Source organism: Odontesthes bonariensis, chromosome 8 (genome assembly GCF_027942865.1).
Source record: "Odontesthes bonariensis isolate fOdoBon6 chromosome 8, fOdoBon6.hap1, whole genome shotgun sequence".
Taxonomy (NCBI): Eukaryota; Metazoa; Chordata; class Actinopteri; order Atheriniformes; family Atherinopsidae; genus Odontesthes; species Odontesthes bonariensis.
The window spans coordinates 66,108-78,394 of NC_134513.1; the positions used below are offsets into that span (position 1 = coordinate 66,108).

Genomic DNA, 12,287 nt, shown 5'->3' on the forward strand with positions numbered 1-12,287 from the left:
TTTTCATTAAGTTGCTCATGTCAAAGGGTGTGTGCTGAATATTTAGGCCTACTACTCCAACGAACACTTTAACCGGCAGGTATTGGTCTTTTACAAAGAGTAGGAAAACTATAGTAACTAATAAAAGATTCAAATAAATGAAGATATGACCTGCTGATGATCCTGACGGTTCTCTTCCACCTCCAGCTCGTCTACAACTTCTGCACGCATTCAGAGCATAATGGGCTATGTCCGCTGTGCATTCATGGGACGCGTGCTTGCAGCTGAAAGCTATTTCACACCCGGCAACAAGAAATTCTGTTTTCTGATTGGCTGAGAAATTCTATTTTGTGATTTGCCGATGGGTTGCTAAATCAAGACAGCTGTACCAGAGCTATAGTTCTGAGCTGTACGAGCGCACAGTAACCTGCCATTGACTCATTTATAGTATCGGCCATTAGAATTTCTGTGCGACGAAGTTGATCATTTCTCAGCGTGAGAAATGGCATGTGTGGCGTGTGAGCGTGTGAACTTGTTGAAATGCGTGTGTCTCACGCTCATTGCGTGAGACTTGAGAGCCCTGGTGCCGGGAAATGGTCCGATAGCCTTTGTGTCCCTAAACTAGTTTAAATCCACAAGGAGTTTTTTTTATGGCAGAAACTTTGAAATCGACAGTTTTGAGGAACACATCAATAACTGCTGGAGTGGGACTTTAATGTGCAAAGATTATTTCAGAAGGAGAGCTTTACCAAAATGGTCCATCATGTGGAGCCTCATGAAATCACCACTGGGGGTGGTTCTTTAAGCCCAAGTTGTATTTGTAAATAAGTCACCCCTACATGCATCAGACACATGGCTCTTCTTTGCTCTCATCCTTTTGCCGTTCCATTTCTTTCGTTGCCCCCTCCCTCTCTTCTCTGTTCCTCCCTCTCTTCTCTCTTCCTCTCTTCCTCCCTCTCTTCTCTCTTCCTCCCTCTCTTTTCTCTTCCTCCATATGTCTCTCTCAGCATGGACTGACGTGGATGCTGTGCTGGCAGCATTCGTGCTGCAGTCATCCTGGAGCTTCTTGCCGCTCTAATGCTTTTGTAGTCCTTCCATTTTGTACTTGTCTGCTTTTGATGTAGATTTTCAGCCAGCCTTAAATATTAAAATTTTTAGAAAAGAAAAGACTTAAAAAAAAGTCAGGTCAGCCGAGAAACAAGTCATGGTCAAACAGATATATTATATATTAAATACTTATTTTTGATTCTATGACTGTTTACACTTTGTCACACATCACTTGTACTGACATCTGCGGTTTCCACGGTGACTAATGTAAACAGGTGGCACATGCCAGTGAATCTGTGATGTGAACACACAAAGCAAACAGGAAGCGTAATCTCTTTGGACTGCAGTCATTCCATTTTCCACAGAATTACACTCGCATACATCTTATGTCACACTGGAAGTGTCTCTCGTCTCCGAGGAATTTGTTTCATCAGGTTTTGGGACGAGTACATTATAAGAACTACAGAGCCAGCAGCAATTAAAGCAGAATCAGGTCATCGGGAAGTAATTCAAATGATGTAATGTCATCTTCTTTAAACATGCCAGCCTCTTTAACGTCTGTGTAAGGTCTATGTAACAGCATGTAACGGTGTTTCAGACTTTATATATTGATACATATATTTTGTCACAACACTGTCAGCAGAGAAAAATATGCAAGCTGACACAGTATCAGCTCACCTCATCCATCTAATAAGCTATTTTCACACATGAACACCGGAGAGTCTTTTCCAGGACACGAGCACATCACAGGAGACTTTCTGCCAGAGACTTTCTTTCCTGGCTGGAAGTATGAGGGAGAGGAAGGGGGATAATGGCTGCATGTGATGCAGGAATGATGCTGTAGATATCTCTGTGTTGTCTTTACAACATCTGGAAAATCTGATGGGAAACCCGTGCAAGAGGCCTCAGCGAATGTTGTGGACGAATATCTTTTGAACGTTTCAAACCTCCGTGCATGTGTGAAAGCAGCTTACGTGAATGTTGCTTTAAACAAACATGAAGCTGTTTGCAGTTAAATACGATGGCTTTCTTTGGCTTCTTCTACATGTTCAACATCTCAGTGGAAAGGCTCAATAAGTTCTAACTGGTGGGAACTCTTTGGCATTCAGTCCCCCGTGAGGTTATTAAGACACCACAGTTCATGTTAGGGCCGGTTTATACTATAAAGGTGTCCTTCTGTGTTGCTTTTAGCCAGATGGGTATGTTGTCAGTACAGATGGACAGATGTGCAGTCCTCCAAGAAGCTAACAGAGAATCAGCTTTAGAGATGACATTATGTACTGATCGAGTTAGCTCGAGTCGGGAGGGGCGGACAACAACCTAAGGCTACGGCTACACGAAAACGAAACGAGGTTTTTTTTGAAAACGGGTTCGAAAATTCTTGCGACCACACGGAAACGCGCAGCTGTCCAGACGACAACGATGAAACGATACAATACACACGCCGCTGTGTCACGCCACGCTGTGAGACAATAGAGAGGTGTTAAAATTGGCTCCCAGCGTCAACGTGTGGCTGACGCAAAAACGTTTTTGCTGTAACAATGGAAACGAAACGAGGCCGTTTTCAAACTTTCCCACTCTGGAACCCGTTTTCAAAAACTATCGTTTTGGGGTAGTGGGAACGCCGGCTCCGTGTGGCCGCGACAGCGAAACGATAAGAAAAAGTATCGTTTACAGTGAAAAACGTTTCCGTGTAGCCGCAGCCTAAGCTTCATCGTTTTTACTCTTACTTTCATCACATCGCAGAGCAGGTGGAAGATGACCCATTCGGACCTTTTTGGTTTTCCACAGCAGAACAAGGCTAAAGCACCAACAACGACACCAACACAACTAACAGCAGCACATCGATTGTTACACGTTTCTGAATCTGATCCCAAGTGGAAGGAAAGCATGAAAACAACCCTAAAGCACAGAGCCTTGAAAATCCTTAGGCTGCATTGTGAGTGGCTGATAAATGGCATCATAAAATGGTTCCAGTAGGCTTGTTGAAACCATCATAATGGTTTCAGTCAGTTTGTCAGTCTTCAGACCAACAGAACCAGCATTAAAAACAGGATTGATGGGTGGATCATTGGTCTGTTAAAGGAACAACATTCAGTCATTCAAACTTTGGTCACTTTTATGTAAATGTTCCTCACAGGTTCATTCAGGCCAGAGGCGATGATGTCGTAGTTAACATGCAGTATTCAAGCTTTCTGAGAAAGTATTCAGTGCTCCACTACAGAATTACAGAGGAAACCACAGAAGAAGAAAAAAATCTGGTAGGATTGGTGTCACAGGAAAACACACAGGGCTGTGGTCTGATTATAGCAACTTTTAGCTTTCTCCTGATGTTTCCCATGTGGTATCTCCAGTGAGATTGTAGTTTGACTTTTATGCCACAGCTTCAGTTCCATCATGAATTCTTTAACCGTCTCTCCGTAAGCATCCTGATGGGTTCAGTAACTTTTAGATAGATCCTTACCATCCTGTCAGTGATGGCATTTATACGAGCGTCCTGGCAAGGACCGGCTGTTGCTTCCTGCGCTGATGAGCAGGCCAAACTGTAACACATTAGCATATTGGTGAGAGGTTACATGGGCAGGCCAATCTATCCTCTGCTGGATCAATGAGCTGTACGACCTTCTGTAGCACTGAAAGAGTGTCATTTGGACAGGTTACTGAGGTTTAGACTTTCCATGTTGGAAGAGATGATCAAACTTTGAATGAAAAAGGAGCCTTTGGGTGCTCATTTAAACTCTAGTTGCTGTCAGACCAATCAAGAGCTGTCCATTAGGAGCTGGAGATTCTTTACATCCATCAGTCTTCTCCAGCCTAAATGTTTCAAAGGTTCCCATTTTCTGGTTTTTCGTAATATTTTCCTGAAGCATTGATGATGGCGATTTTTGACCATTTTGTTCCCCTCAGAGTTGAAGCAACCTCGGTGATCTCTTTTCTTTGCACGAGCACCATCCTCATTTCTTATTTTTCATTTTGCCAAACTTGTTGCTTCCAGCCTTTTATCAGAATCAGAATCAGAATTCGTTTTTTATTGCCATTGTTAGTGAACAGTGTTCACTAACTAGGAATTTGCTGCGGCGTAAGGTGCAAACATGTAACATAGGATATAATGATAAAAAATAAAGAATAAAAATATATGTATATAAAATGTACAAGGTGTGTACAACAATACACAGTAACCAATATACAGAGCAACAACAGTGCAGCTTCATTAGTGCAATTTTAATGATGGTAAAGTGACTGGGGCAGGTTATGAGGTGATTATGAAGTGTTTATAAGTCTGACTGCAAGGAGGAAAAACTGTTTTTGTGACGGGAGGTTCTGGTCCGAATGGACCGAAGCCTCCTGCCCGAGGGGAGCGGTGCAAATAGAGAAGGGTCAGCTGTGATCCGACCTGCTCGCCCCATAGTCCTGGAGACGTGCAGGTCATGGATAGATGGGAGGCTGCAGCCGATCAGCTTCTCAGCGGAGCGCACACCTCGCTGCAGTCTGTGTCTGTCCCTGGCAGAGGCCCCGGGATACCACACCGTGATGGAGGAGCCGAGGATGGACTCTATGATGGCCGTGTAGAACTGCACCATCAGCCGGGCCGGCAGCTTGGCCTTCCTCAGCTGTCGCAGGAACCACATCCTCTGCTGGGACTTCTTGGTGAGGGAGCTGATGGTCGGCTCCCACTTGAGGTCCCGGGTGATGGCGGTGCCGAGGAACCGGTGACAGTCCGCAGTGGTTATGGGGGTGTCAGTGAGGGGGGCAGGGGGGCTGTGGATTTCCTAAAGTCTACAACCATATCCACTGTCTTCTGGGCGTTGAGCTCCAGGTGGTTGCTGCTGCACCAGGTCACCAGCCGGTCCACCTCCCTCCTGTAGGCAGTCTCATCGCCGCCCGAGATGAGTCCGATGAGGGTGGTGTCGTCCGCAAACTTAATAAGCTTAGTCATGGCTGGAGGTGCAACAGTTGGTGTACAGGGAGAAGAGTAGAGGAGAAAGTACACAGCCCTGTGGAGCTCCTGTGCTTAAGGTCCGAGTTGCAGAGACACTCTTCCCCAGCTGCTGACTCTGGTCCGTTAGGAAGTCTGTGATCCACCTGCAGGTGGGGTCGGGCACGGAGAGCACAGAGCTTGTCCTGGAGCAGAGTGGGAAGAATCATGTTAAATGCAGAGCTGAAATCCACAAACAGGATCCTGGCGTAGGTTCCTGGGGAGTCCAGATGCTGCAGGATGAAGTGCAGGGCCAGGTTTATGGCGTCATCTACAGACCTGTTGGCTCTGTAGGCGAACTGCAGAGGGTCCAGCAGAGGGTTGATGATGGATTTGAGGTGGGATAAAACCAGACGTTCAAAAGTCTTCATGACTACAGACGTAAGAGCCACAGGCCTGTAGTCATTGAGTCCTGTGACACGTGGTTTCTTGGGGACAGGGACGATGATGGAGGACTTGAAACAGGTTGGGACGTGGCATGACTCCAGGGAAGAGTTGAAGATCCCTGTGAAGACCGGGGTCAGCTCCTCAGCACAGTGTCTCAAGGTGGAGGGAGACAGAGAGTCAGGGCCCGCAGCCTTGTGTGGATTCAGCCTCCTGAACAGCCTGTTCACGTCCTCTTCTCGGACTGAGAGGGCAGAGGGGGGAGGGGGGAAATCCAAGGTGGATAAGTTCAGGGTGGTGTGGGGGGTGGGGAGGGGTGAGTCCATGACTTCAAAGCGTGAGTAGAAGTCGTTCAGGTCGTTGGCCAGTTTCAGATCGTCTGAGGAATGAAGTGCTCTGGGCTTGTAGTTGGTGATCTCTTTCAGCCCCCTCCATACAGTGGCAGAGTCGTTAGCAGAGAACCGCTGCTCCAGACGTGCATTGTTCAGGGTACGTGAGGTTCAGGGTACGCCAGGTTCAGGGTACGCCAGGTTCAGGGTACGCCAGGTTCAGGTTACGCCAGGTTCAGGGTACGCCAGGTTCAGGTTACGCCAGGTTCAGGGTACATGAGGTTCAGGGTACGCCAGGTTCAGGGTACGCCAGGTTCAGGGTACGCCAGGTTCAGGGTACGTGAGGTTCAGGGTTACGCCAGGTTCAGGGTTACGCCAGGTTCAGGGTACGCCAGGTTCAGGGTACGCCAGGTTCAGGGTACGCCAGGTTCAGGGTACGTGAGGTTCAGGGTACGCCAGGTTCAGGGTACGCCAGGTTCAGGGTACATGAGGTTCAGGGTACGTGAGGTTCAGGGTTACGCCAGGTTCAGGGTACGCCAGGTTCAGGGTTACGCCAGGTTCAGGGTACGCCAGGTTTAGGGTTACGCCAGGTTCAGGGTACGTGAGGTTCAGGGTACGTGAGGTTCAGGGTTACGCCAGGTTCAGGGTACGTGAGGTTCAGGGTACGTGAGGTTCAGGGTTACGCCAGGTTCAGGGTACGTGAGGTTCAGGGTACGTGAGGTTCAGGGTTACGCCAGGTTCAGGGTACGTGAGGTTCAGGGTTACGCCAGGTTCAGGGTTACGCCAGGTTCAGGGTACGTGAGGTTCAGGGTTACGCCAGGTTCAGGGTACGTGAGGTTCAGGGTTACGCCAGGTTCAGGGTACGCCAGGTTCAGGGTTACGCCAGGTTCAGGGTACGCCAGGTTCAGGGTACCCGAGGTTCAGGGTACGCCAGGTTCAGGGTACGCTTCAAACACTGAAATCCATAAATCTGCTACTTCACAGTCCAGAGTCAAGATAACGGTTTGTTTTGTCTGCAGCTTGGAGACGGCCTTTGTCCAGATTGGCATCTATTTTTATAAATCTCTGTTTTGGTTTCCACTTCAGAGGCATCTGAGCCTCAGATCTTGGGTCTGTATGCCGCAGACATACATCCAGCCCTAACCCATGAAGTCATAAAGACGGTTTATTTCAGTTGGTAGGAACCCCTAACGAGCTCTCACCCTGCATGCTCTGGTTAATATGTTCCATGTTTTTGTCTCGCAGAGCTCCATTATCCAGCTGTTTGGTGTTGTTGGAGGAGTGGAGCTCCCTCTTTTTCCTTTGGGTGCAGTTGGATAGATTACCCTGGAAGGGTAAATGGATTGTTGTCCTAATTGCACATAAGACCGTTTTCTTTCAGCTCTCTCTGCCTCTCATCCTCATCTTGTGCTGACAGAGCTACAGTGAAAATACAGACTATAATTGGCACTTAATTGCTGCCGTGGCAACCGTGTTATTTAAGCCTACGAGCTCTGCAACAAAGACTCGGAGTTTACACATTCACAGTATTTCCCTCCTTTCATGCTGTGAATACTTTAAGTTTTTCCTAGAAATCAGTTCATATCAGAGTGTGTTTGTGCTTCACCTGTTTTTCTGCTCCATTGCATTTACACTCCAGCCGTAATAAACCCTCATCCATCATCCCTTACCTCCCATGGAGAGTTAAATCAGCAGCTTTTCACCTGTGGAACCTGGAACCTGGAACACCCCAGCAGGTCTTAGGATCATTCTGATCCACCTCGGTCCACTAGACGTGACAAACTGACCTGTAAGGCTGCATCGTGTGACGGCTGAATATCACTTCTCCCTGTTTCCTGTTATCTTCTTACTGCCCCCCCTCCCCCAACTCCTTAGAAGAAAAGCCACTCTGAGTTATCAGTGGAAAGTTGTTCTGTGAGGAAGAAATGTGTCTTCTGGGAGAATTTCTTTAATAAGCTGCTTCAGCTTTGTGAGGGAGACCGCCATCAATAAATTACCAATAACAACAACAACAAAATTATAGGAAGAGAAATTATCGTTCTCAATAGAGGCGCTGTGTCATAATGAAGTTTTTTCCATCTTAGTGGAAATCATTTGGTGAGGAAAAGGAGTTGAATCCTGTATCCATTTGCCTTCATCTTGTCCCTTTAAACTGAAAATCAATGCAATCATTTTACAAACTATGTTGTTTATTAGAACATTCTAGCTTTACATGGCTCTAATTGAGTAATCTATTATAGATGAGAGATTAGAGCACGTTATACATTTATCTGTGATGAAGTTAAAGATATTTCGTAAATTAGCTCGTCTTTCTGTCACCTGTATACTTAAAACGTTGTATGGATTGGGTTGTACAGGTGGACTTTGTTGTCTTAATATCCTCTTTAGATATTTAAACTCCTCTGCTTGAGCACTCCACCTTTTGCCGGTTCAGAACCATGGCCTTTGATCTAAAGCAGCTGAAGGTCATGAAGAAGCCAATAACACCGCATCATCCGCAACATGTAGAGATGTAACCCTGAGGTTCCTGAACCAGAAGCTCAGCAGAGGGACTGTGTCTCCCATCTGGCCTGGGAGGCTTTGATCTCCCACGAGGAGCTGGAGTGTGAAGCCACAGATATCATAGGCAGAGCTAGATTAAAGTGATGCTATCACAGGTTTTCTGACTGGTTTGCATTTTTCTGATCAGTTTATCAGCTGTTTAGTTTTTCTTTTTAAAAATCTGATCCTTGAGATGTGTCAACAAACAGAAGCATGTTCAGGAATACTAATGTGATCAACTGAAGCAGCTTTTAGCCTCAAATGTTTGGTTTGAGCAGCTTAATCTGACTGGGACGTCTCTCTGTCCACGAGACTTTTTTATAGTTTACTTCTCTTTCTGATGGAGTTCAGAAAAAAACAATTATTCCGGTTACTCTCTGCCTTTTCCTTTTCTAATCTGCTTTGTTCCTGGAGATGGCCCATGTTTTCTTTGACATGAAAACGATGGCGCACCATTCAGTCAGAATACTTTGTGTACAGAGCAGAGCAGAATAACAGCGCCTGTGTTTTAATGCGTGGGTATGGGGTCTGCCCAGTGGTGACGTCAGCACCGAGCTGGGTAATTGTCCTTGTCCGTGCTCTGTCATTATCGGGCCTTCTGCTATGTGCATGAGTGCGTGCAGAGGCAACCAATTCTCCTTTGATTAAAGTGCTAATTATTGATGGGGCAGGAGCAGACCAGCAGAGCTGACATTATCCCTCCCTGCATGCCTGTGCTTATCCAGAGAGGCAGATTAATCTGGAGAGCTAAAAAATCTGACAAAAGCAAATAAATTTTACTCCATGTTTAACATATATATATGAAAATAAATGTCTGTGTATGAAAGAGAAGCCAAAGTAAAGCATCAGTAACACCCAAAGAGAAGAGAAGCAGCCATGGACTGTGGATGGCTGGATGGAAGAGAGGTAAAGGACCAGGGGAGATGGCAGGTAAAGGACCGAGGGGAGATGGCAGGTAAAGGACCAGGGGAGATGGCAGGTAAAGGACCGGGGGAGATGGCAGGTAAAGGACCGGGGGAGATGGCAGGTAAAGGACCAGGGGAGATGGCAGGTAAAGGACCGGGGGAGATGGCAGGTAAAGGACCGGGGGAGATGGCAGGTAAAGGACCGGGGGAGATGGCAGGTAAAGGACCAGGGGAGATGGCAGGTAAAGGACCAGGGGAGATGGCAGGTAAAGGACCAGAGGAGATGGCAGGTAAAGGACCGGGGGAGATGGCAGGTAAAGGACCGGGGGAGATGGCAGGTAAAGGACCGGGGGAGATGGCAGGTAAAGTACCAGAGGAGATGGCAGGTAAAGGACTGGGGGAGATGGCAGGTAAAGTACCAGAGGAGATGGCAGGTAAAGGACCGGGAGGAGATGGCAGGTAAAGGACTGGGGGAGATGGCAGGTAAAGGACCAGAGGAGATGGCAGGTAAAGGACCGGGGGAGATGGCAGGTAAAGGACCAGAGGAGATGGCAGGTAAAGGACCAGAGGAGATGGCAGGTAAAGGACCAGAGGAGATGGCAGGTAAAGGACCAGAGGAGATGGCAGGTAAAGGACCGGGGGAGATGACAGGTAAAGGACCAGGGGAGATGGCAGGTAAAGGATCACCGTAACCTTTCCATCCATCACAGCTTGAAACACGCAGTCTGTAAAAATCTGTTGTCTTATTTCCGGGGGAATTTTTGCTAAAGAATCTGATGATTAAACAACTTTTTGGAGGTATGTAGATTCAGTTCAGCTTTCAGTTTGACCTTCTGATGTCGGTCTCTACGATAAATGTGTCAGCCGGTTCCAGCCTCTCCTGTATCTGCCTTCCACTGTTGTTGGTTTCTGTGTGCCGAACAGACTGTTTCCCTGTTGGATATGAAACACTGATGCCATCCCCGCTCGGTGCTCAGATGGAGGCGGCGGAGCTCCATACGGGAGGAAATGCAGCTGTTGTTGCCGCGGGTAACGGCGTGTGGGGTCAAACCTCTGAAACACCAGCCAGATGTTACACAGGTTCCTCTGCTCCAATCAGATGATCCGGCGTGCGTTTTAAGGTTGACATCATGTGAAGTGGACCGTGCTGCACTCCTGCTGCTGTGTGCACGTGTGTGCACGTGTAGCTTCTCTCTTTGCTTTGACCTTTTTCTGTATTTCTGTAAATGTAGGCTCAGCTGAATGTAGGTTCAGCTGAATGTAGGCTCAGCTGAATGTAGGCTCAGCTGAATGTAGGCTCAGCTGAATGTAGGCTCAGCTGAATGTAGGTTCAGCTGAATGTAGGCTCAGCTGAATGTAGGCTCAGCTGAATGTAGGCTCAGCTAAATGTAGGCTCAGCTGAATGTAGGCTCAGCTGAATGTAGGCTCAGCTAAATGTAGGCTCAGCTGAGTGTAGGTTCAGCTGAATGTAGGTTCAGCTGAATGTAGGTTCAGCTGAATGTAGGCTCAGCTGAATGTAGGTTCAGCTGAATGTAGGTTCAGCTGAATGTAGGTTCAGCTGAATGTAGGTTCAGCTGAATGTAGGCTCAGCTGAATGTAGGCTCAGCTGAATGTAGGCTCAGCTGAATGTAGGTTCAGCTGAATGTAGGTTCAGCTGAATGTAGGCTCAGCTGAATGTAGGCTCAGCTGAATGTAGGCTCAGCTGTGTGTAGGCTCAGCTAAATGTAGGCTCAGCTGAGTGTAGGCTCAGCTGAGTGTAGGCTCAGCTGAATGTAGGCTCAGCTGAGTGTAGGCTCAGCTGAGTGTAGGCTCAGCTGAGTGTAGGCTCAGATGAATGTAGGCTCAGCTGAGTGTAGGCTCAGCTGAATGTAGGCTCAGCTGAATGTAGGCTCAGCTGAGTGTAGGCTCAGATGAATGTAGGCTCAGCTGAGTGTAGGCTCAGCTGAGTGTAGGCTCAGCTGAATGTAGGCTCAGCTGAGTGTAGGCTCAGCTGAATGTAGGCTCAGCTGAGTGTAGGCTCAGCTGAGACAAGTTGATGTTCAGTAGGTAACTTTTAACAAGCTCATCATCTCAGTTTGAAGTTCAAGTTAAAGTTTATTAGAAGGCAAATGAGGCCTGTCCAGGGTGTACCCTGCCTCTCGCCCATTGACTGCTGGGATAGGCTCCAGCCCCCTCGCGACCCGACCGACGGATTCAGCGGTATAGAAAATGGATGGATGGAGAATGCAAATGAACCAAAATGAAGCACAAGAAAAACTTTGCTGGTGAACAAGTGACTCTTAAAGGTTCTACAGAGCAGTCTGGCTCATAACTGTGTGTTTGGTTCTTCCACTGATTTAGGGAACTGAATGCAAAGTTCATTTCTTCACTTAAATTAACACAAGAGAACTCTCTTGTGTTAATTTCTGGCTCCCCCTACAGTTGTGGAATATAACGCTGCTGTCCTAAAACACTTCTCTGTGAGCCACATGTTGAAGAGGCCTCAAAGACGCCATCAAAGCCCACAAAAAATGTCAAGCGACCGGAAAGCCATACGGTGCAGGATGGAAAGTCCTGAACTGTTGAATCTCAGGGATCTTTAGGGCAGTTTCTGACCCACAAATGTGCTTCAGAACAAGTCAGAGACACAAAGTTTTAAGGTTCACACACTTCTGTAGTGTTGCTTTATGTAAGCATGAACTTCAGAAGAGTTAAAAGGATTTCTGGTGGCAGAAAAGCTCATCCTGGAGTACAAGTTAAAGAAGTACAATGAGACTGTTGCCTGAGATGCCACAGGACAGCTGGAAGTCTTCATTTCAGTTCCATTCAGCAGGTTTTCTGATGTCTGGATCTGTGTCAGCTGCAGGTTTTCTGAATGTGGAGAACGAAGCTCAGACATGTTTACACGGCAGCCGACAGCTCAGACGGATTAACTCTCCATCGGCTCATCTTCATTCATCAGCCTGATCGTCCACAAACAAACCCCTTAAAGAGGCAGCTGGATTTAAACTGCCAGTTATTTTCCTGATTCTGACGTTGTTCATGTTTTATTTATCATTTTTCAAAGTAAAAATTTTCCAGCCCTGCGGTCGGTGTAAATGAATAAATAAGAAAATGTCTAATGTCACGTTCCTGTTGGCAGATCCA

At 47.1% G+C, this 12,287-nt stretch overlaps 1 protein-coding gene across 1 annotated transcript in view; it reads left to right on the forward strand.

The window, feature by feature from the left end:
• Nucleotides 1-12,287, forward strand: part of camk1da (calcium/calmodulin-dependent protein kinase 1Da) — a 49,504-nt gene that overhangs the window by 14,657 nt on the left and 22,560 nt on the right. The gene's annotated exons all lie outside the window — the stretch shown is intronic.